Raw genomic sequence first — 25,539 nt, 5'->3', positions numbered from 1 at the left:
AGATTCAATAGAGCTTTATCGGAGGTTAAATCGGTGCTCAGAATTCTTGAAAACCCTGAGCACGGCGTGAGCACTCAAGCATTGAAATCTCTGCATAGGAAGAGTGAATATGTTTTCGGAATTCCTAGAATGTTGATAAATTAAATGAATAAAGTCGTATGAAGTGGAAATTATGAGAAAAATATTGAGCATGCACAATTCTGACTCGGGGGTCTTCACAGTTTGAATGGAATACCCTATCGATTTCCGTACATTAGATGAGTTCATTTCGGCACTTCATCGAGAGAACTATTCCATAGTATTAATGAAAGTTTCCTGCGTCTCAAATAGTGTGTGTTTTAAGTTTCAGATGAATAGTAAACTGGTAGATTATTTAGGTGTTGAGTAAGTATTTTACGCCATTCGCAAAGAGGAATTTTTCAGTTATATTTGCAGGTTATTTCTTAATTTTTCAAGAGCTAACGTTAATATGACTTAATTTTCAGTTGATCTTGATTATTTTTTAGTATTGAATCCTTGGTCTGTCCAACATTGAAAAATAGCACACGGCTCATATTATGTAAAATTATTATTAAATAATTATGCAGCATTATAATCGAAAATATATCCTCTATCAATAAATTTTCTCCTCAAGGAGTCCACTTTGAATGGGCGTTAATCATAACTTGGAGAATAGTGTCGTAAATCGATTTAATCAAATATAGCACAGTGACCTACAAATTAGAGCGACAGAAGGGTCCTCAATTTGTGGCCGGAATCTTGACACCATCTGCCACACACACCTAGTCAGAGGTGTTTATGGTTTTGGTTGACCGGAGAAACCACTAAAACGCAAAAAGGACAAGGATAAGTAGCTCCCCATCTCCCCTTTCCTTACCGGTGTGATTTTACGCCTATGAAGACGCTTTACACTCGCATTCATAAAATATCCCAAGGCGTAATGGTTTTTTGCCAAGAAAATATATACTAAAAAATCAGTTACTCTAAACTTTTGAGAAGCATAAGTTCACCCTCTCCAGCTTTTTTCATTCACATTTCAGCAGATATATTAATGTTCTCTTCGTATGACGTTAAATCGAACTAAGAAGTGTTTCGTTAAAATGAAAGGAAATTTATATCGTAATTGAGTACAAATCAGAAAAATAATGCGATGAAGAATGAAGAAGAAAAATTTAATTTAAATTTCAGTCTCAGCTGTTTTAACTTAGGGAAGAATTTTTTTGGGTTAGGATTTGCTAATTTGTGCTAAAAATGGTGTATAGTCCCGGCTATTACTAGAGCATTAATTCTAATTTTTTCGTTTATTAGTATATAACGCACAAGGCATAACAAATGTATCATATTAATATCTAAACTTATTCTTCATTGACGGTGAAGTCTGATCCAAACCCAATTCGCCATGAAATCCGAGGTAGCCATCTCAATTTTTTTATCGATTCAACATTCTACGAAACCTTTTATCTAAAAACGTATACCTGAGAGGTATCCAAGGAGGCATATTTTACAAAACTGATTTAAGCGGGAGATATTATAATACTTCTGTATTTAAATATTCCAGTTCCTTCATTGAGTTCTGTTTTAAAAATTCTGAATAACCTGGAATTTCATGATGCTGTAATATTCTACCGGCCTAATATTCTATTTATGTGTGATTAAAAATTGTAGACAAAATTATTTCTACGTATTATTTATGCGTCAGCTCATACTTCCTCATATATTCTCATTTTTAGTATATTTGAGGGGGTGAATGCGGGGAAATTCCGAATAATCCATCATTGATACGTGAATATATGTTATTTAAATAAACTAAACTTTATTTCATGCTCCAAATTTTCCCACACAAAGAGGAAGTATCTGATGCACTTAAATTTTTTTCTTTATAAATTCTATCTGAGCCAACTGTCAAAGACCTCGAATCACCTTGACAATACCCTGGGAAAATCGGCGCAGGTATAGTGAGGGATGTGAGAGCATGGCTTTTAGAGACGGATTGAAGTGATGTTTCCCTGTTTGCGTTTGCACTCCTTTCTTCCAGGACAAGCGTGAACGGTTCGTTGTTCAGCCGTGCCTTTCAAAACCCCTTCAGCAGTGCCTACGCATGACTCCTGAGATTCCCGTATTTTGCGGTGTTCGAGAGTCGAAAGCAGACCGTGACTTTGGAATCCACAGAGTCATCCCAATAGACGTCGCCACTGTATTAACGCAATTTTCTATGGCCCGAAGGCCGTTAACATAACACGCATTTACATTAGGCTCATGTATTTTTTTGTGTTTTTCCACAAGTCATCAAGCTCTTGTATTTAACTTGGATGCTTCAGGAAAGGATAATGGGAAGAGGGAAAAAGATTGAAAGATATGTTGGGATATATAGGGCAAAGTAAGAATCACATTAATCACTTCCTAGTAATAAATATGTTAGTGGGCAGGTGAATAATGATTTTATGAGGCCATGGAGCCGTTATGGAAATGCAGAATTCAATTTCAGTATTATTTTCAAAACTTAAATTAATGTTATTGAAGTCATTGAAAATCATATTTGCTATAAATGAGCGCGATAAGGAGCGGAACCAATGTTTGGTCACTTTTAGGCACTAAATTTTAGTGAAACCGACTATTGAATCGAATGAGAGAATATATTATTTTATTTTTTATGAAATCGGTATCTATCAAATGACTCATTAAATTGTAATCATCAATGATAATGATTATAATTTTAATTTTAAATTATTTAGAACACAGGTTTAAATATTTATCCGGTAACTATTCAGGTTTCTCAAGTTCTAAATGTTGTGAGTCATGCAGCTAATTTTCGCGATAGATATTGATATTGTAATATCGATCCGTAATATTATTGATTAACGATAATTGCCGTGAAAGACTTGAAAAGATAGGGAACGCTGGGGTGAAAGTAAGGGTGAATGATTATTTGCTGTAGGCGTACTAGGTACCTTCGGTGCTTTCTTAAGACTCTAAGATAGAACATGATTTCAAAACACCCCTCATATCTGTATTAGATGTCCCTTTCACTTTTTAATTGTAGATCCACATATATTCCGTTTTTGCTCTGTAAATCTATTGATAAAGGTTCAAGTATTTCGCCTAAATTATCTGGCTTTCTCTTTTTTAGCTAAAGAAAAGGGTCCATTATGTAGTTAGACTGTGGTAGTTAGTAGGTAGACAAGACTATGACGTAGAAGTCGGTGTAAGCTTGCTGAATTTCATTCATTCTGAAAGACGTTGATTTCTATAAATTTTGAGAAATGTTATCCAGACTTCATTTTGAATGATGCAGTTTAGAATGTTTTATTCAGTCGCCATTTTTTAAGGTAATTTTGCATAATCTTGATTTTCATGAGTTGAATGCCCGTTAATGTGACCAGACGCCTTTCTCTCCTGGTCCCCTTCCACCTATCGTTTCCGCCTCCCAAGTTATGTTCACGTCTTTCCCTTTAATCCATTTAATACGCGTTTTCTTGAGTTTAATCTTACCTTTCATTGTCTTAGCTTTTAAAATATTATATAATGACTTTTGATGGTCTCGAAAGAACAAAATGGATTTTCTCGGTGAGATTGTCTCATCCGTCTTACCAAAATCATGAATATAATTCCTTTTGATCTACTAACAGACCATTCACTGGTTCGGATTCCGTTAGAATAAAAAGAAGACATTTCGTAATGTAAGGAATTGAAATATCTTGCTTTGCTTTGTTCGAAGTTTGTAATGGGTTTTTAATAAGATTCCTCGAATTTACCTTTCGATTATGGTTCTCCCAAACCCCTAATTTGGCCACGTTACTATGCTGTTTAATAGCGAAGGATTTAGTTGCGGTATTAGATTGGGAGTGAAAGATTATAATATAGCTAATGGGAGAAATTCAAAACATCATGCCATAGAACTGGCCTGTAATCTTTGGTCCATGATTAAGGGTATTTCAAGTTGAGTCTCTGGCGCCGGAATCCTTCGAGGAATCTGGTCTTGGGTGGGCGTGGGAGGGAGGTGGAAAAAAATAATAGGACATCGCGTGGCCTTGGGCATAGTATCTCAACTCAAGACCGCAATCGATTCATGAATCGGTAATGTGCGCCATCTGCATTGTTAAGATAACCAGTTTATGGTACAAGGATTCCCAATCCATGTTACAAGTAAATAATCTTCCCCAAACGGTTTGTGTGTGGCTGGAAATTATTACTTCTTAGCAGCACTGCCAATCGTCGGGATCCCGTTAGAGGTACACGCTTGGGTATTTAAGTTAATTAGAAAAACGACAAATCAATGTTGGAATATCCTGTAGTCGAGAGGACGGGAGTTTCAGCGTGCGGTGATCGCTTCCGGGAATGTAAACTCGCAAAGCGCGGTCGTGCTTGCTCGCATATAATATCTAAAATGCTATGAAACCACGGACTGGATATTGATATCATTGCTGTGTGTACTGCTTCAATAAGATGGGTGGAGATCCGCCATAAATTATAAAAGAACAATTTCACGCGGCGGAAGCCTGAGCAATTACACCGCGGAATGAAATCGGAATTTCATACCCTCATCCTCAAGGGGAGGCAGCATTTAGCGGTTGAATAAAGCAATATTATACTATTAAAGTAGCTATATTTTTTGTAGAACAACAGTATTATGATATATTAGGGATAGAGAGATTCTTAGATGCTTTTTTATTTTCATTTGCAGGTATCGGTAGACTGAAAAACAACCTGAATTTGTGATAGTTGAAATATTTTTTACTTCTACGTAATACTATCTTCTGGAAATTCCTTTGTTCAGACATTCTACGTGTCGTAATTATATTTTTCGCTTTTGATTCTGTTCGATATTGGAGAAAGATAATATGCCAGAGGAAATGATTACTGCTATGGGCTAAACATTGATTTTTTCCTAATTAAATACACAAAGACAACAATAATATAATTCATAACATAGCTGCCATGCTGGAAAAATGTCAGTGGGCGCCCGCCCACTGTTGATTTTTCTCGTTCCCAGCAAGCAAATGCTGTCTACGGGGAGTTATATTGAAGTTGGTTGGTGGTATTAATTGACAGTTTTCATTTAATATTTGATATTACGGTCATGTTTGGGTATGTGTTAAATCAGTGCAAATGTTGGTATTGGATGTAGTAAGTCTGCGTCGTAGTCGTAGTTTCATAGGCTAGTTAAGAGTGAGTTTGTGGAGGATTGGGGTGAATTGATTATATACAGACTATAATATCAACATCTTAGATCTACGAATATGTGAAATATGAAATTTAAAATTTTATTTGGAATGGATTATAAGCACCATTTTTTTAAAGATAATTTTATCATAACACTGGGAGAAAAAATTACCTACTGCTGGAGTTCTATATCATCAATATAGAAGAACTCCAGCAGTAGGTAATTTTTTCTCCGAGTGTTATGATAAAATTTTCTTTAAAAAAATGGTGCTTATAATTCATTCCAAATGTAATTTTATATTTCATATTTCACAAATTCGTAGATCAAAGATGTTGATATTATAGGGATTATCGCGAATTTTTAATTATTGCTAAAAATAATTGAGGTAGAAACATTTTATTTGATATTATTATGAGTTCTCTTCATATTCACCAGCCAGACTTATACATTTCTCCCAGAGTTTCTTGACCTTCCGAAGGCATTCATCTTAGAACCAAGCAGGTTGCGTCGATGACATTGTACCACCTCTGGAATGACATCATTTATGTTTTCAGATCTCCGACCCCGCAATGGTTTTTTTCAGTTCTGAGAATAAGTAAAAAGTCGCTTCGCCGCGAGAATGAGACGGATGTGGCAAAATTTCTGCCTTATTGCTTTAATTGCCAGTCGCGCCTAGGTTGCGATTGCATGTTTCTCCGTGTTTTCTTCAGAAAAGGAGTGGGTATTCGTGAGATCCAGCGAGCTGCCAACTTTGACATGTGCAGTTCTTCGCGAATAATTTTCCACACACAGCAGTAACTGAGATAAGTCTCCTTCATGATCATTTGGATGGTTGCATTTCGGTCTAATAGGACAAAGTCCTCTTTTGTTACTGTGGCAGCATCGTCCGTTAATGATGATTTTCCACTCATTGAATATTCTACGAGGGACACGTGGCCTGTGTATAAATTCTTTTTCCAGCTCACAACTTTGAAGTATGTCGGGCTCTTATTTTGATAAAAAGCCATGGATTTGTCAGGCACTTAGAACTTTCAAATAATAATGCAATTTGCAATATTATGTACTTAAGAGTCAGTTAATATGCAGAATGTATTTTATGCAGAAATCTCAGTATTTCATAATAATTACCTCAAATCGATACCCCAAGTATTATAACGCATTATCAGCATCGCCAAAGTGAGGCACGAAAAAAATTGCCTTTGGAACTCAATTGATGACGGCTGAGAAGAATTTATTTTTTCTTAACTTGGATTACAAATCTGTTGAATCCGTAACCCGCGCTTCTTTTATTTACTAATAGATGAAAATAAGTATAATAGGAATAATAGACAATGAAAATAAAATAATACAGGAGAAATATTATTTAAATTTGTGATAACATTCACCATGTGGATTTTTAAAGTTAGGGGCAATTTGTCAGGCATGTGGAAAATTCCAATGAGGTTACATCTTTATTTAAAAAAGAACGTATGCGTCAAGCAAGATAGGGTTTATGCTTACATTGTACATCGTTTCTTCTACTATGTTGATAATGTTATGCATTGTCGCATTGCATGAAATGCTTAAATAAACAAGCCCATTTGTTTGCGGAAAACAAATGGGCTTGATTTTCTAGATTAATGTTGCGGGTTGCTCCAAATATCGTAATAATCGCCTGCTTATTCGAATGAAATATATCACCCGTCGCCCAATCCGTCGACGCCCCGCTAAAAGGAAATATTGGAATGGGCGGGCCGTCAAAAAATCTGGAATCCTCCCTTCGCCGAAGTGAGAGCGCAAGTGGTTCCGGGAGCGGAAGGGGGAGGAGAGCGGCACCTCGAGTGCTCATGCTGCGTGATTGCCTGCGCCCTGGTGCGCCTGTGTGTGTGGTCGTGTGCGTTTGCCCTGGCGCCTTATTAAATGTGAATCCAGAGCGATTTCACTCCGAGCGAAGGAACACAATGGCAGCGGGTGCCCACGCACCCCCTCATCTCCTCCTCGCCTCTCTCGTCCCCCTCTCCCGTCCCACTCCATCGTGCCACTCCCTCCTTCCCCGTACCCCCTCCCCCGGGGTGTACTGCGTTCCCCTCATTAGGGGCGCGCGCGCACCAACGGGGCGGGAGAACGCCCTTATCACTTCCAGGGAGAAAGGACCCATCTCCTCCCCCTCTTCTTGCTTCTCACGTCACGAGCGCGTCCCGGTTCGGAGACACACCTAGGCCCCCCCCGCAGGGCCCTTCCCTCACCACCACTGTCACCTTTCAACTCCGCACCCCGCCCCGTTTCTCTCCCTCTCTCCACGTGCCTCGGTGGTCCCTCGCCCACGCCCCCTTGCTTCCACCCGCAACTTCTCGTCTGGCTCGGGGGGAATCAACCGACCTCAGGTTTGCTCCATACGTTTTCCTCAGGTGGTCCGCCCCGAAAGATCTTCATAGAGACGCGAAAGTGAATAGTGAGACGAATCGGTGATGGAACGTCATACTCCTTTGACACCTCTTTCTTGATGCATAATTAATATATAGGGGTGGAGTAGTCCAGACCAGTAGATAGAGCGCTGGACTACTGACCGGTGGGTCAGGTTTTTTTGAGTTGACGCCTCTGGCTATCCTAAGCTTCACTCAGGTTACGTGATTTTCCGGGTATCAGATTTTCCTGGGAAACCGCAGGCATTACAGGGAAAGGGACTGGCCTGCCTTACTATCTAATGTGTGAATTTAAATAACACAGGCCAAAATGTCTACGCTATCTGAATTCCAAAGTCCCACGTTTTCTTAAATACTCTTAGGCTTCTAATTTTGTTTTAAATTTCGATTTTTTTGTTTCTAATTTCTACAACCAACTTATTTTATAGGATTAATATGTAACAGTAATTTGGTTCAAGTTATCTTAAGTTATTTATGGTGATGAAAATACGTCTCAGTTGACATTTACATCCCTCAAGAACAGTTGTTCACACGTCTCCAACGCGAGTGAAGATGCAGTTGATTTTTAGGATCTATAAAATAATTTTGCTTTTCATTACCTTGAAATCTTTTCTGAAAAACACTTTGTTTCTGAGAAACACAAAACACTGACTTCTAAGTGCAACTAATGCTAATCAATGAGGATTTAATTAGTTTTCAATGGTGGAACAGTTTCAGAGTGTAAAAATCATTCGCCTTGACTGGAATCGCCTTGACTGCGAATGATTTTTACACTCTGAAACTGTTGCATTGAAATGCACATTAGCGGATGACTCCGTTAAAAGTTACTGTTGCGGCATCTCCCGCAGTTTCTTTGGGATTTGTTCAATGGTGGAATTGAATAATCCAGTGTTAGGATTACTTTTAATCAACAGCCCACTTTCCTTCCTTCATAAATGATCCCACCCGAGAATGTATAACAATAAAACATTTTTAGTATTTCAATCCAAAAATTTACTGCAGCTCTCCACTTCCTTGGTAATAGTAAATTCCTTTCACCCTGGGTGCCTTTCCTTCTAACATCCGCCTTCGTTTCCGGATGGTATTGGTTTCATAGTCATGATCGTTTGACTCCTATTCGTCTTCACATATTTTCATACCCAGTACATGATACGTATGTGTCGAATCCATTTGGGTTTTCTTTTTCTTTTTAAGTGCTCTAAACCTTTTGCCTCCTCTACCGCATTCTTCTCTAATTTCATTTCCCTAAGATACGCAAACAAAAATATTAACTCTCTTCATATCTCTGCGTGTCTATACAATGCTTCAGCCAATATAACGTGAGAGGTTCGTCTCTAGGCTGAACGGGAGGAAGAAAAAGAAATTTTCGAGACGGTTTTTCGCCCATCTGCGGAACAATCAATGAGCCCCTCCCCACCCCATTTCTCGCTCGAACCTCACCCCCAAACTCCGATACCGGTAACTCCCATCCCGGAGAGGAAGCCCCACCCATCGAGGGGAGAAAGTAGTGGAAGGGGGTGGGGGAAAACTTTATGAAGATCAACTACAGTTTTGCTGGCTCTTCATATAAGGCCTGGGTAGTGATGGAGAGAAAGGTTGTTTGGGTCAGGAGAAAGAGCGAGAGGTCGCACTGGGTTAAGGGAATGGGATGGTGGTTCGCTGGGGGGACGGCAGGCGGGAGAGGAGGGCGGAGGCGAGTGAGAGGCTTACCGTGTACCGTGGGGTTGAGGAGAATGGGAGGAGCCGACGGAAAAAATAGGAGAGGGGTTCCTGCTCTGGATCGCTCTCCCATTTTCCTCTCGGGTGCAACGTTTTTCCGCATTCGTCAGACACGACAAGAGCTAAGTGACTGCCTGGGAGGGGACGGGAGCGCGGCCTCTAGCGGGATGGGGGTGGGACGAGGAGAGAAACCGTGGAAGAAAGAGGGCGAGTGTTTGTTGGTGTTTGTGAGTGTCCATGTATTTTGTTTGTGGGCGGGAAGAGCGACGTGGTGGCGGGCGGTGGCGGCAGGGAAGGGGAGATGAATGGGACGTAGCAGGGCGGTTGAGGATTGATGCGGCGGACGATGACGCGAGTAGATTTCCGATGCATGAGCGTTGTCCGAGATCGATGTGGACGCGACGCCCCTTCCGCGGGCAAACTAATATTTAGTTTTCAATTTCGTAAACGCAGGTCGCGCTTGATTTTCTCGGCGTGTTATCTCTCGCACTGGACGTATTCCGACCGTTTACTCCGCCGGCCGAGGTTATTTCTCTCGGTGAACGCACACCTCCCGATGTCTTCGCAGTCGTCCACTATCGAGGTGGAGTTCAAACCCTCGACTTCAGGACTAGCGAGCGAACCTTTTCATCCAAGTCGATTCGCGAGAATTGGGGATATAGGGTTTGATTGAGGCGACTTCCGACTATTTTCTCTTTCCCTACCAATCACCTTATTTCCGAATCCGGATGGCTCTAAAGCATCGGGTTAATTAATATTCCTTAATGCGTTCGATATTCAGTGACACGCTCTTAAGCTGCGATATACCATCCTTGGTATTTATAGTCCAATTCACTCCCCTTAGCTGATTTTATCTGATAGCATGTTGATTCCGATTTCTATAGGTTACGTCACTCCTTCTGACTATGTGAGTCATCACATAGACTGACGGCGATGAAATAAAGGTCATTAATTAAGTGGTATATTTCGCATTGGAGAATAATCAAGTTATTCGTATTGAAAATCAATAAAATTCGTTACCGAGTTTTTGCTTGAATAATAAACTTCAACCAATCATCATGAAGATTAACCCATCATGAAGATTACCTACTCAGGTTGGAGACATTTATTTTTGAAATCAAGAATTCAAAAGTGTGCATTGTAAGACATGGTAAATTAACATGACATGAAACAATCAGCCATTCTTTCCGAATGTCATCTATTTCAATTTGCTGAATTTGCTAAGGAAAGTTATGCATTGTTTGCTTCCTGCAATTTACTGCATAATATGATGGGGTTGAGTGTAATTCTCATCGTTCTTCGGGACACCTTTACTTATTATCCAGTTTATTTATACTCAGTGCATCATTTTCGTCCTACTCGCGGCCATGAGGTCTCGCTGACGTGATTTCACTTTCCCGCGAGCGAACGAGGAGACGATATAAGCAGAAATCCCTCACACTGAAATTCCATGCGGGGACATTCCCCTCTGTTGGTTCCCCGCCTCGTCCCCTCCCAGTCGTTCCCCCTTCCCCTATCCTTCCAACCGACTGCTTTTGTTGTCAACTCCCTGATCGTCTTGTGCGTCACCCGTCCATCGAACGTCACCGGGTCTGAAGGATCCGCGTGTGCACGGGGCCAGCATAATGAAGCGCACAACTCGACGGCTCCTCGAGGTAGGTAGGAGGAAAAAAATCACTTGGTTAACTCTCCGTACCTTTCCGAGCCTCGTCTATGGGATTGGGTAGGTGGTGGTGAGACCATAACGTGGGAGGAAGGTCGTGGATGAGTGCTTGTTGCCGATGTTTGCGTTGGGGAGTGCTGCTGAAATCGGGAAGTCTTCTGAGTCGGACGGGTGGATATGCGGGATATCGATAAGAGTATAGCAGTTCCTCATGAGTGGAGGATTAATTATTCACATAAACGTGTGAATATGCTTTTACCGGCCTCTGAAGTAAGATTTGCGAAGCAACTGGTACGTCTGTGAACTAGAGGCGCCCTAATCATAAAAATCTTTGCTTCTGAAAAAGATATAGAGAGAACCAACCATATTTTATAATTCATCGCTGGACTCAGAGGTCTGATATGAACAAAAGAAAAAAAATATTTATTTTGTCACCGTTTTGAAAATAGCATTACTTTCGATCAAAACGTTATTTGTACCCACGCTAATCAATTATACCATTTATTGTTTGCAGAAAGATTCCCTTTAAATGTGATAGATCCTCTGTGGTGTTTTTTTAAATACCAACATTGTATTTCAACGCTAGGGAATGAAATTAGTAAAACGCTATGATAAACGTCGCAGCGTATCTAGAATTTTAGAGTAAATAGAATAGAAAACATTCACGGGCCGGAAGGCGCATATTTATGTCATACATTGTAAGCTAGTCTCTTTTGCAATGCTGTGAAAAGTGTATTACTAGGACAGTCGTACTTTGGTAGGAGATATCATGAAAATAAGATGTGATAAATCAACTGTAGAACCAACATATTTAAGTTAGCATTTTTATTGCGAACGATTAGTGATCAGGAGGTGCCATGTAGGTACCATGAAGGTTTGGATTGCTAGAAAAAGAACATTATATAATAGGGAAAATTTGCTTAATGGTCTGGCGATCTTAGTTACCGACAGAAGCATAATTCCAATTTCTTTCGCGGAAGTTGAGGAATTTAAGGGCGGTGCCAAGCTTAATGTCGGAATCTTTACCGCTGCCTAGTAAAAATTATTTAAAAAATTTTATCGTTACATGTTTTTAAAAATGATTTCAATTTTATATCTAGCCTCAAATTCTCGCGGAGCACAACGACATTTAAACTTGAAGGTAACTAAATGCTTCAAATACACGTGTACTATTTTCAACTTCTTTTTTAAAGGGGTTATTGACGTAGACATTCGGAATAATAATAGTTAAAGAACATCACGATAAAAAAGGAAACTATTTCTTCTACTCTTTTGATAAAATATACAATTTTTCCTTTAAGCTTCCTCATTTCATATCACTTTATTAATATCTGGTCATGTCTGGAAAGACGTAACTTGAAATCCACAGTTGCCTTACTAAGCTTCTTCGCAACTTTGATGAAAACTCACTTAAAGTGCTTTGACCATTTGGTTAAATTAACCTTATAGGATAGGCGGAGTAAGCTCGAAACACCAAAATCATATTGAATGGCGGAATGCAATGATCATGGTGCGTTATTTAAATTCGCGATCTTGTGAAGACCACCATGTGTCGGCCTCCGATGGCGAGGAAATCGCCTATCCTCTCCGTCCTCCTCAATGGTCAAGATCTCTCAGCATCCCGAGGAGACTCGCTGGTTCGGCTCGTTTTTTCAAGGCTCACTTATAATTTTTTCCTTTCTTCATTTCCAATGCTCCGGGGAGCCGTCTTCCCGCGTATCCGGTGACGCGAGAGGAGCTCTCGATACAAGTGCGTGCGTGTGAGATGAGACCGTGCGTCGCATCCAGCGAGAGTGGATCGGGTTAGCATAGATGGGGTGAGGTCGTGGGAGGAAGAAGGTGAGGAGAAGAGAAGAGGTGGGAAGTTTAAGGAGGAGACTGAGGGGGAGGAGTGGTACGGGGCGGGTGGTTTGGAGTAGGGTGATATGAATGAGATGACAGCGTGCTTCATTTGAACAAGGAAGAACACGTTATAGACGCCTTCCTTCTCTCCTTCCTCAATACTCCCTGTATTTTTTCTTCCTCCCCGTCCAGCGTTCCTGTTCTGTTTCCAAGATCTTACACCATTCTCCCCATTCCCCTCCCCTACGTTCCTTCTCATTTCTCGCTATCGCGTGACCTCGCAACACATGCGTGGAGTTCTCTCCCTCCTTCTCTCCTGAAAACATTTTTTTTTCTACCAGCCCCATCCCCTTCGTTTCGAGTAAGAGCGAGAGTATCATACATTTCCGGAAAGCACCGTGTAAGTTCTGTGAAACGATCTGGTGTAATAATCGAGAACTCTTCGCCTTTCTTCTTTTTTCCCCGGGAAGAAAAAATACTCCGCTTCGGATGCACTGCACCCTTAACTGCCTTACGGGACAGTGTGCTCACTTCGTATTTTCGTGCGACGTTCGCGGTTTTTTTCTGGTCGGAATGGATTCGTGGTAAGACGCATGGGGTAGGGGGAAATGAGAGGAAGTGTTTGCCTCCGACACTGTGAAGTTTCGCTTTTCGGGACGAAAGAAAAAGCCAACACGCGTTCCTTCGCGTGAATGATTGCCTCCTTGCGCTTGGAAATGCCTTCATTTTTTGCCTGGGATCTACTTTTGTCTCCGTGCGTGTCGTCAGTCAACGAGACGTTAAAAAGAAAATTGGCAAAAAGTATAAGTGTATGTTTTCTTTCTATCCAGCAAATTTTGAGTTTGTCCTGATTAGATATGGATTGCGCAAAATAATTGGTAGTTAATCCTATTTGAGCTTGTCCTTTGAATATGCGTTCGGTGGGTATATTTTACCGTGTAAGTTCATTCACCCATATACCAGAGATCACGTTACTTATTGTTTGATGTCTTCAGTAGAGATTCCGTTATGATCCATGCCCATATTCATTAATTTTCAGTTCTCTCGTACTTCATCACTTAAACCCATACATGAGATTACCCTATGTATACCTCTTTATAATTCATTGAATACCTTAAAAATGTGGTGATTTTTTAAATGAGTGTCCTAACACTAAATCGAGCAAGATATATCTAGTTAATAAATATTAGTTTTTATTTACTTCATTGGAAGCATCTTGTTTGGCGTGGGAGTCATGTACAAATAAATAAATAGAGTATTTTATTTAGGAAATGCAATGGCTTTAGTCAGTCAGTTGGAAATCAATGTTAATATGTATTATATTAACACTCTGACACTAACCACAAAGTTGAAGATATTAGCATTGCATTTCTCAGTCATTTAATACGATTTATTGGAAAATACGACCCTAAACATATTTCATAACATATCACTTAGATGAAATGATTAAATGAAATATTTTCGTATAGCTGACTTCAGAGTACAGTTAATAAGTAAGAATTGTGATTTATTTGTTGCCAGGTGTTTTTTCAATTATAATTGGAGCCTAAAACGGAATATCATTTCGAACCTGCAGAAAACTGGAGTACCTAAAAGCGAAATATAAATGAAAAATATCCTAAGATATTTTGGGAATAAATGAAGCTTGATTAAGAAAAATATTGGAGTGGCAATGATGTGATCAATAACGCGATATCTTTGGACGGATATACTGGAGTGGGAGGATGATACACCTGAAGGGAGCCGGATTGAGAATAAAGAGCTACTTGCGATGCAATGACCGATATCCATGATTAACATAACAAATAAGACCTCACACACTATAGTGGTTAAGATGGGCGTACGCATTTTTACGACAGTTAACGGAGATGGCAGAGTCAAAGAAGTCTGTTTAGGTGTATTGGCGATAAGAAACAACATATGTGAAGAGTGATTATTTTTCTTGTCTTCCAAACCCAATCCATAGCCGAAGAGTTAAATTGTATCATGTTGTTAAATTGTATATGTATGTTAGTACGAATGGAGTCAAATGGAAACTAAATTAAATGAAAGTGAAGAGTATTGCATATGGACATATTGCATATGGACATATTGCATATGGACATATTGCATATGGACATATTGCATATGGGCATATTGCACTGACTTCATGTCATGTGGTGTTATATTATTTGGTGTTCTTTTATTTTTCGAAAAAATCATGAGGTCTTTGAATATCCCCTGTCTACACTCTAAGGTGTTGTTTACTCTATTTACATATGGCTCGTCTAACGAAAAATAAAATTTTGATCAAATGCCTGATGATGATGCTCTCCGTTTATAAGGTGTTAGGGATAAAGATGAATTGATAAAAAAGTTATTTTTCAAATAGGCTTCAAAATAAACCGCTATCGTTCAATGCATCATTTGCACTCGAAAATGGTGAATACTTTTATATTATTCTCACGAATCGGCCCGCATCGACGCTGGCAAGGGCTTTTTCGTCTCCTCATCAACGTACGCACATTTTTTATCTCTCTTATATTCTCTCCTTGCCAATAACCTCGATATCTTGGCAAACAATATTCACTCTCCGGTTGAATCGTGAGTGTTTTCACTTGGGTCGTCCGAAAGTCGCGGTCCATTGCAGCTTTTAACAGACCTGTCATCCATCCTTTCCAGGTCGGTTCTTTCCAAAGGCCTACTGATTTTGCGTCACACCCTCACGCCTCGCCACGTGACAACTCTTCTTAATAAGAACAAAAAAAGTGTAGGGAAATGATGCTCAATGATGATTCAATGTTTAACAGGATATTCTAATGGACTACGTCTATTGTAGAACTTGAAAACAGCGCTTACCATTAATTAATGCTTATGGGTTTAGCTTTTATCTTTGGCGCAAATTATCGCGGATACCGAGAAAATGCATAATGTTTTACATGACGCTCACGAGAGAGGAAGCAACGCCCCAGTTTTCATTTCCTGTTTCCCTACAAATATACTGTTTGTCTAAGGCCAAAATCCACATTTTGTGAACTCGTAAATTAGTCTAGCGCATTACGACATCATAATACCCATAATATCGCTAGGTTTTGTGATTGGAGGTAATTCTAAATCAGGCAAAAAAATCATCATTAAGTGTTACTAAATGTAAGTTGCTAATAGGTATGTCAAATATTTCAAATAAATAAAAGTATTTTATGACTACATGCTCTATATTATGTAATTGTAAAATACTTCTCCCCGGCTGCGAATTAGGAATTCAATGAAATAAGGGTTAGATAAAAGAATGAAGAAACAATATGTAATTATAATTTTATTCTTTTCCTAGCGAAGTTGTTTTTAGTGATTTTTATCCCTTATTATTACCGGAAAAATGACTCCTTAATTCTGCTGATCCTATTGATCCCTTCCATTTTCAATTAATGACATGTTAGCAATGACGAAATATTGGAATAATGTAAAATAATATAAATGTACTTTTGTACGGGTTGGGAGCCTTATGCAATTTGAGGTCTAATTTTAAGGATAGGTAATGTAAATTTTATGAGGATTATAGAAGAGCTCCTTTGCACATGTTTGAGCTTCGAATCGACCATTCGTCGTGTATTTATTTTAGAGAAGGCTCTCAGTGGCAACTACTTCTATTTTAGCTTGAAAAATAAATGGCTTTTTGTTATTCCATGTGGCTCTTTCAAGGAAAAGTGATAACTAGTTCACCTCGTGAACGACTGGGTGTATTGTTTGCTCCAGGCCGATTTACCTCTGCTTTTCACTCGAGTGCTTTGGCCGGCAACTAAATTGACGACACTCCTCGAGGGGTGTGCAATCCCCTTTCTTTACAATCTCTCTCCATTCGTCCCCCAGGCGAGGCTATCTACATATTCGAAGCTTCCCATCATGCCCGCCCAAATAATTCGGTGAAAACGCGACCGCCATTTCTGTGATGCCCGGAAGGATGGCCGTGAAGATGATTTTCGTTCGATATTAAACTAATGGTCATCAGTTTTTCCAGCAATGTCGATTCCTTCCTTATGATGTGGGCTCGAGGCGAGTGGTGAACGAAAATAACAGACTCAAGTGCGGTACCTACTCTCTAGGTTGCTCCAGCGCACCAGAAGTCCACGGTTGCAGGGTCGTTAGATGGCATTATCATATTTACCGCAATTTAAGTCTAATTTCTTTCCGGGATACGATAAATTTCTCCCTGGGAGGCCCCGTGAGTTTCTTGGAAATAAAAAGGCGTGACAGGATATGAGTAGACTCAGTTCATCGTTTACATAATTTCTGTATGTTCATCTTGCATCACCAGATTAAAAATTTTTCCGTTATCCGAACGGTATTTTCTATGCCTCCTGTTCATTAGGTAATGATTGGGTACTACGAACCAACGCGATTAAAAGTATATTTTTCCAGATAATACTTTTTCAAAGCCTGGAACTTCTTTCCTTCGACCGAGTACCTAATATTATAAATTTAAGAAAGAGCGCATGGCATTTTTATTGCTTTCTATCCTGACAATATGGTGTATTTTCTCTTTTTTTATTTTTACATTATTAGAAAATTAAAAATTGTGGAAATGTGTGTATTGTGATTGACGAAAATTTCCAATATTTTTCTTTAATTCATTGCGTTGACAATATTTTGCGTGTAAATTCCCAATGTTATCGTAATTAAGTAAAATATAGTCTATTTCACCAAGAATATTTTCCTTTTAGATTCTAAACATTTTTGACAATGAATATCTCAAAGAGGAAAGAAAATTAGTAATTATTGTTTTATTAGAAGCATAAATTAATTTAGGTAATGGACTTATGGACAGGTACTTATATTCATCTATTTTCCTCTCCAAGTGTTCTGTCATCTTTGTATTAATTGCAATTCCTATTCTGAATATTATTGATAGAGTTGTTGAGGTTGCAAAATCATAATAAAATGTACATCCTCCAGAAAATTCGTCCATGATTTCGTGAATATTAAAGTCGATAATACTTCCAGCAATTTAGTAATTCCGGAACATATTTCGGAGGCAGTCTGCCTTTTGATTTAAGATTCAGGTGAGGTTATAAAACATTTGCTGATCAGTGCCACTTGAACGTATGCCAACATTTTGAAACGTTTGGGCGTAACCATTTCCACAGCCTGGGTTGTCGCCAAAACGAGGAACAAGCGAGTTCGAATTCGAAAAGGGAGCGGGTGTCAGGAAACTTCACCTCAACGATTGAAAGCATCTAGCACAGAAAACATTTTTTTTCCTTCAAGAAAGTAATTTTTACAAGTTTTTGTATACATTCCAAATATCTTTACTATAGGTCCTCAAGCACAGCTGCTACTGAGTGAAAAAAATAACCGCCGACTTTTTACAACTTTAATTATCTGCAATAAAAATTCTAAATTTCATCGTCATCAACGACATGCCACAATTATGGAATCTCTGGCAAAAAATCGTTCCAAATTTCTGTATTCTCACGGATCGTGATGGTTTAATAAAAGTGAGTTGGAAAGCTTTCGAGTTTCCTGGTTGAGCTTAATTCTTTTCCATTGTACCAATTCAAACTCTTAAGCTGAGTGCCTTGCGCATGTTCAACCTCCTCAATTGGAAAACAATATGCGCCCGTGTATGTACTCTCCCGTCATCTCTCTCCGCGCTGGTACTATTCGCGGATATCCATTGAGCGATCACTGAACTCCACTTTGAAGAGAGCACGCAAAGTGAGGTCGACGCTGGGTGATTCTCCTTACTCTCTTTTGTGGTTGTATTAATCATCGACCGGGATTGAAGCCGGTAAAGCCACCTAGCACGCATCGCCACTCGCTCCTCATTATTTCATTTGCATGTCCTCAGATGGTGCTTCAAAGCGTCACCGAATGGCGTTACGGGGTGGCCTCTTAAGGTCGAGCGTTGAAAGTTGCCGATGTCACGGGCAATATGCTTAGGGATGTATGTCGGTGGTGTCTCACCTATGGGCCGTGAGCCCCGTAAAATATTACTCCTACTCTGTTGGTCCTTCCTTTTTTTATTTTCATGTCTCTTTTTGCCATTGGGGAGACAAGCGAAAGCTTGAAAAATAACAATGCGCCATTCATTGATGCTTGTCTAATTAAAGGCAATCAAGAAGCTGGATACCATCAATTTAAAAATAAATTTTGAGGCTTTCTGCCCATGAATTTTTATTATTTTCCTTTTTGTTATCCCAATAGAATTAACATTCGTCTTAATGCTTCTTCTTATTAGTTAAGCGGTTATTCTTCAGGTTTCCTCAATTTATCAGTTATAATGATCATTTGAGTTACGAATGTACGTATTTTGCTCCATAGTGAAACGTAGGGTACTAGCCATCGTAATTTACAAGGATAAAGAAATTTAAGTCCTAGTAATGTTATGCCAGGAAGCCACACGAGATGTCATTTGATACTGTCGCGGACCTTTAAGCTGGAGGAATAAGTTCTTTTTAAATTAGTTTATATATTAAAAACAATAGCTAAGAGTGTTTTTGGAAAAATTTGGAAAAGATTTTTTTTAGGCCAGATTAGTTTTTATGTAATTAAAGTGATTTTAATGTTTTTAAAAAGATTCAAAATTGATATTTTTATCTGATTCTTTCCTCACCAAAAGTCGGAAGAAAACAATTTTTTTGGTGCGTTGAAATAAATAGGCATGTTGCTGGCCGTTTATTGCAAGTCTTAATGCCCTGCGGGTTGAAATTTACGGTTATTGGGCCATAAATAATAAATCATCCGTAGCAAAATTGCTGGTGATGCGTTTCAAGTTCATTGCTACGTTGTTACATAATGACGGCCATAAAGAATTTCGCCGGCCTCCTTTTATTATGTTCCTTAATTGTCTGTGTGCGAATGCAAATGTGCCCAGATTTGTGTTATTGTTCATTACAAATTTATTTCATCGCAAATCAGATCCATAATATTACTCTAGAAACATTTTTAAAAATTAATATTTTTCTGCCGCTATAAGCAATAGTCAGCAGGTTAATAGTATCCAAATGCTCCACTTTATTCAATAATGCCATTCTCATGTCGTTTTCCCTAGTCAATGCCGTAGTTGTGTTAATATTAAATCAGCAATTGAAAAACAAGTAGTTGTGAGTAATTATAACTCCTCCGTGTCACCTCACACATTTTAATTTCGCACTCTAAATCGGCAGCGGACGACTTCCCTTTTCCCCATTCGTTAATATTATCCAACCGACCAACAGTGACGCAGCGCTTTTTATGGAACTGAATCCGAACAATAAAAGGAGCAAAGCAGGGGGAATACTTTTGTCTTTTCCTCCGGCACTATGAGGAGGAGAAAAAAACAGTTCTACGAATAAAATGAGGAAGGTCTTGTCGCGCAATTGTCTCGAAACGTGGAGACTTTGTTCGTGTCATTGTCGTGGGTGTGTTGTCTTGTCACTCGCCTCAGCTCATCCTCTCTCTTTCCCCGTACTTCCTTTCCAATGTTCCTCCCACCGCTCGTCCTCATCCCCGCCGAGGGATCACATTCCGTCCACCCATTGGTCATTCTTCGTCTATTCTTCTTCTACTTCGCTGCAATCGCCGTCACGCTCGACTTCCATCTCGGAATGTCCCTCCCGGAATGAGGAGGATCGAGCCCGTGCAGCGCGCCGCGGGCAACGAGATGATTTTGAACTCCCGCGACCCGTGATGGAGTGAGCGGTCGCCGCCGACGCCAGGGCGCCGCCTCCCATGCACCCCAGGTCGATGGAAATTAAAAGGTCTGGCGACTGCGTGTGTACCCGTCGGTGTCTCTATTCAGATGTAACTTTCGCCATCACGAGCCTTCTCGAAGGGATATGCGAATCCTGGCGGTCTGCATTATGTGCAAGGCAAGCAAGCCGAGTCCCCTATTGTCCAGTATTTTCCCAGTTGATTGGCTTACTGTGTCGGACCAATTGATATGTTTAAATGCGTTGGCATCATTGGAGAGGTAGGGCTGAATCCGAAACCGTCGGGTAAGCTTTGCTCCACTCAGTTTCTTGAATTTAATCGCCATCCAACTCTGAACTCGCACCCTTACGTTTGTTCAAGTTTAACCTAAAAAATATGAGACTGCATAGTTTCCAAACTAGCGCTTGCCTTTATTGTGACGTATCTGCTTGTTTTTTGTGCTTAATATGAAATTCCTCGTTATAATAGGGTATATAGCTTGTTTGCACAGCCCATTGAGGAATAATTTTGTATTGAATGGTGTTAAAATATTAATTTAAATATTTTTGTGAGTACTTTTCCTATATTCTAATGCGGCGCTTCACATCTTGCCAACATTTGAGAAACAAATGAAGCATTATTTTAGGAGTAATTTCATGAATCTCAATTAAAGCCATTATCTAGCACATTAGAGAGGCCGAGGTACTATTTGAATGAAATATGATTGGGTGGTTTAATGTTTTCAATACGTAGGAGGAAACACTTTTTTCCTACACAACTGATGACTAACTCCAATAATATTTGCCGTCAAAATTACCGTTGAATATACTATCGCCTAAATTCTGAATTTAAGTGGCAGGAGAAATTTCATTTTGGAAGAATTACTATCATTTATCTGATATTTAATTAGTATAGGCTAGATGATATTATTTATTTGATCCTCAGAAATGTCTATATACCTGGAAGTGGGTTCGAGAGGATTTATTCTCCTTCTCATAAAACAACTTGAGTGTATTTAGACAAGTGATAGATGGCAATAATACGTGCACTTATGTTTTGGCGGTATACTATAACTCTTTGGTTACAGTTAAAGCGTTATACGAGTATACCGCCGAATCAAATGTGTACGTATTATAAGTTTTCATTTTATCTTCAAGTCAAGGAGGTATGTTACAATGATTTTAAAAAGAATAGAAATATTCATTGAGGATTTATATTAGGGCCATGCGCAACGTCTTAATACAGCTATAGGTGGTTATATAGGAATTGGAATTCTTACGTGCATATTTTGAACATTCTCTAGTGTGCTAATATTTCTCTGTCTTGCCATTATCTTTTTGGGGAACTTAAGTGAATTTCTCTCCTATATTCCTAAATGTACATATTTATTCCCATAAATACACTTGAAATGCATTTATTTCCACAAATGTACTTGAAATTCACTGACCAGTTTGTATGTTGCCCACCACGCGCCTGAGTGTATTGATTCAGGTTGAGGGTGAATTTATTTATGCCATCCCGACCTCAAGTGAAAAGTGGAAGCAGATAAACAACAAAGCGGTACCAAGATGCAAGCTTGTCGTGAAGGCATTCTCTGCAAAAGCAAGAAATGAAAACTACTATCGGGTTGATCCTTATAGCGTTGTCAGGGGAGGCACGAGCGGCGTTTATGTTATTTTCATGATACCACATCGGCGTTGGTTAAGGAGTGAGAAAGAGTAGTTTCTTTGCAAGGTTTACACCCTTAGACGTCCCACTCTCCCCTCCTAGCTTCATTCCCACTTCTCCCTTCCACGTAACGAGGTAAGAGAAGAGAGGCATCCAGAGATTTTTCCTGCATCGCTGGTTCAACTCCTATCGCTCCCGTTCATCGTTGCCTGGGAGATGGACAGTCCGAAGGGATTATGGGGTTCCGTCTGGTGGACGAGGGGGAGGGAGGGTTGGTGGTTGAGGAAAGGTAACCATTACCTCGTCCTTTACAATCTCATGAACGTAAATACCCTCCTTGTATCGGAGCCATTTATCGCAAAACACTTTTATTGCCCCGGGAATCGCAAAATTATGAAATATGGCCAGCTGTTCTTTTTATTTATTAGAGCTTTACTTTGTGTGTACATAAAATGGGCGATCGCGTTTGATAAATCTCGAGGTGCTGACTGAGTAAACATTTAATCACTTAACAATCTCTTAAAAGAATATTTGCTCTTCTTGGTCGATATTTGCACATTTTTAACGGAATGCGTTTCCACAGGTCGCGGGTAGGAATAATTTGGTTGAAGACTCTTATCATTATTTAAAAAGTTAGGAAGCTCATTTATTCATAAAATTATTAGTTTATAGTTTTTGCTTCTCATGGTTACACATAATATTTATATGATAGCCTCACTAGGTATTTAGATACCTTCCAATTTTAAATGCCTATACATAAACGTAAATATGCAAGGAAACTGTAATGAAATAATGGATTGCAGTCTAACTAAATTTTGTAACCAGTGATAACTTCACGCCTTATCCTAACTTGATAAAGCGCGAGACTGATAGTGTAATATTTTGGCATGTCATTCTACAATTTAGCAATTTGTTTCGTTTTAAAGGCTTCACCTCCTTTGGGAGGGGGCATTTGTCATCATTGAAGGAGAGACAGTAAGAATTGGGCGGGGATAATTTATAAAACCTCTTATGTGTTCTCACGCTTGGTTCCAGAAGTCCTCAAGGGAAAAAAATCCATCACCAGTTCCATAGAAGTAGCATGTCCAGCCTTTGGCTTATAGTGTGCGTTTCCCTTCGTCAAATATTATCAGAAGAATTGCAAATTATTTGGAAACGAAATCAGTGCTTATTTCTGAAACAACTTTTGATAATTAACCATGGAAACACTAAGTCACACCATAATGATAGTAACTTCGAATTTTGGTGTCCTGAAATCACAATAGAATCAGCACTCATACGGAAACTGGTGTCCCAACTCTCGGCCTCTGGGCCACCTATTTATCTTTTCACCCGATAGACTGCCTGGGTAGGCAACTTCTTGATATTGTAGGAAGTGGATTAATGGCAATGCCCCTTTTCGTGCAATTACCCCGATGGCTTAGTTAATTTTACACCGTTATCAAATCCGAGAAAATCAATTGACGCGCGACGTAACATCCTTGCCCGAGGCGGGATTCGATTCCACGACCTCAGGATTAGTATCCAGCGAGCCTGTCACCTCCGCTTGTCTCACTGGTCGAGGGTGAAGTGGGAGTCTCGCCTCCCGATCACAGATTTCGCTTTCGATTCTCTCCCGCTCCGCATTCTGTAAAGATTTATTCAGGGGAATTTAAAAATGCAGGCCTTCCTCGCTCCCTTTCTGGATATCCCGTCAATCTTCCTCGGAAGCGCATGAAATCCCAGCCCCCGCCCCGCGAGCACGGCGGCCGCCGCTGTTCCCCCTCAGAGCGGCCATCGCATCGCAACCACGGGGGCGACGGGCGGCCGTGAGGAGGTCCCTGCTCCACTTCCACCCGTCGCGAGCGGCGTTCCCACCCAGCATCATCACCGCCATCATCATCATCTGAGATACGTCCCACCCCCGCGCTTCCAAGAGTGCCACTCCCACCCCCGCCCTCCCGCGCTTCTACTCCTCCTCTTCCGTTCTCCTAACCCTTTCTCGGCGGTGGCCCCAGCCGACGCCGTGGGGGGAAGAGGCGATCCTTCGAGTAATCTGCGATCTCCGCACCCGGAAGGTTGGTTTGTGCCGTTGTGCCTTTTGTCGAATGTGGAATGCATGGGCATGGATAAACCCGGGAGGTATTTTTCATTCGGTCTTCCAACCTAGGGATATCACTCTCCCCTCTCTACCCTTGCCACCCCTTGCCCTCACCTCTTTGCTCCTCCCTTCTATGTCGGCCCCACAGAGCCGTCATTCCACTCCTGCCCCTACCCCGCCCCACATCCACCCCTTTCTCTCTCTCGACTCGACCGATAATACGCTGAAATTACACTAGAACCCCCTCTTCCACTCCCTCCCCCACCCCCTCCGATCGCGAAAGAACAGGGCAGGGGAGAGGAATTCGAATCCCGAAGGGAGGGGAGTGAGAGCGGTGGGAGAGAGGGGGGAAATTAAAAGCCCTAACTCATGCACGGTCGCCTTATCCGGCCGAATGTCGGATCGAAGCCTCGACCCCATCCATCCATCCAACCCTGCGGCCTTTCCCCGTGTCGTGGTTTATTATTAATGCAATTCTTGATCTCGAGGTGGAGTCGTTGGTGAAGAGCGAGAGAGAGGGGCATGGGCATGGAGGGAATGGCGGGTTTGAGCGGTTCACCCCTCTCCTGCTTCCCTCATCCTTTCCGCTACTCTCTCCGGCGTCCATCTCGAGCTTTCTTATTCCACTGCTCCTCTTCTTATCTCCTCCTCCGACCCTGTTCCCCCACCACCGCCTCCATATCTCCTTACATACACACACACACAGCCAGTCCCTTCGTACGCCCTCACCTTTCCATCATCCTGGCGCAATTACGAGGGCCCTCCGTGCATGAATAATAACAGTTCGTTAAGGGTTAAACTCGGGGTGTAGCGTGCGTCGTCAATTAAACGGGCGACTGGCAGATTGTTATTGCCCGCCCCTTACCTAGCCCCGTATCTCTTTCTTCCTCGCTCTCTCTCTCTCCATTGAAGCATTGCGCGAGCCTTACTTTTCATAACTCCAGATAGGACGTGATATTGCACTTATTAGCTACGGTTACAAACCGGGCCCACAGTAAAGCCGTGGCATTTTTCTAATGCACGTTTCGTTCCTCCTCACGGGAACCTAGCCAAGGGTTGAAAACGTCTTTTTTTGCCGAGCTTTGGACCCTCCTGTTTTTTTGTTAACTTTCACCATGGAATGCTTTATCCTCCAATGGCTGGGAGAAGCAATCAGCAACTGCTTGAAGCCTCCCGGAGGATGTGGAGTCAGATATATATCCGGATGAAAGTCCTCCGCACGCTCTAATGCAGTCACGACCGTCGGAGAAGAAAAAGGTATTGGACGGCCAGGGTCAAAATTTTGTTGCCAGAGATAGGGAGTGAAAGTCACTTGAGGCGGACTATTTGAAAACACGTTAGAAGTGAGGTTTCAGGA

The 25,539-nt window shown here is 40.6% G+C and overlaps 1 protein-coding gene across 1 annotated transcript in view; it reads left to right on the top strand.

Annotated features, from left to right (window-relative positions):
- Positions 1-25,539, top strand: part of LOC139694722 (uncharacterized) — a 552,273-nt gene that overhangs the window by 310 nt on the left and 526,424 nt on the right. The gene's annotated exons all lie outside the window — the stretch shown is intronic.

Source organism: Hetaerina americana, unplaced genomic scaffold (genome assembly GCF_022747635.1).
Source record: "Hetaerina americana unplaced genomic scaffold, ioHetAmer1.1.p SCAF_53, whole genome shotgun sequence".
NCBI classification, from domain to species: Eukaryota; Metazoa; Arthropoda; class Insecta; order Odonata; family Calopterygidae; genus Hetaerina; species Hetaerina americana.
The sequence above is the reverse complement of the archived record's forward strand: the minus strand, read 5'-3'. Positions and strand labels throughout refer to the sequence as shown.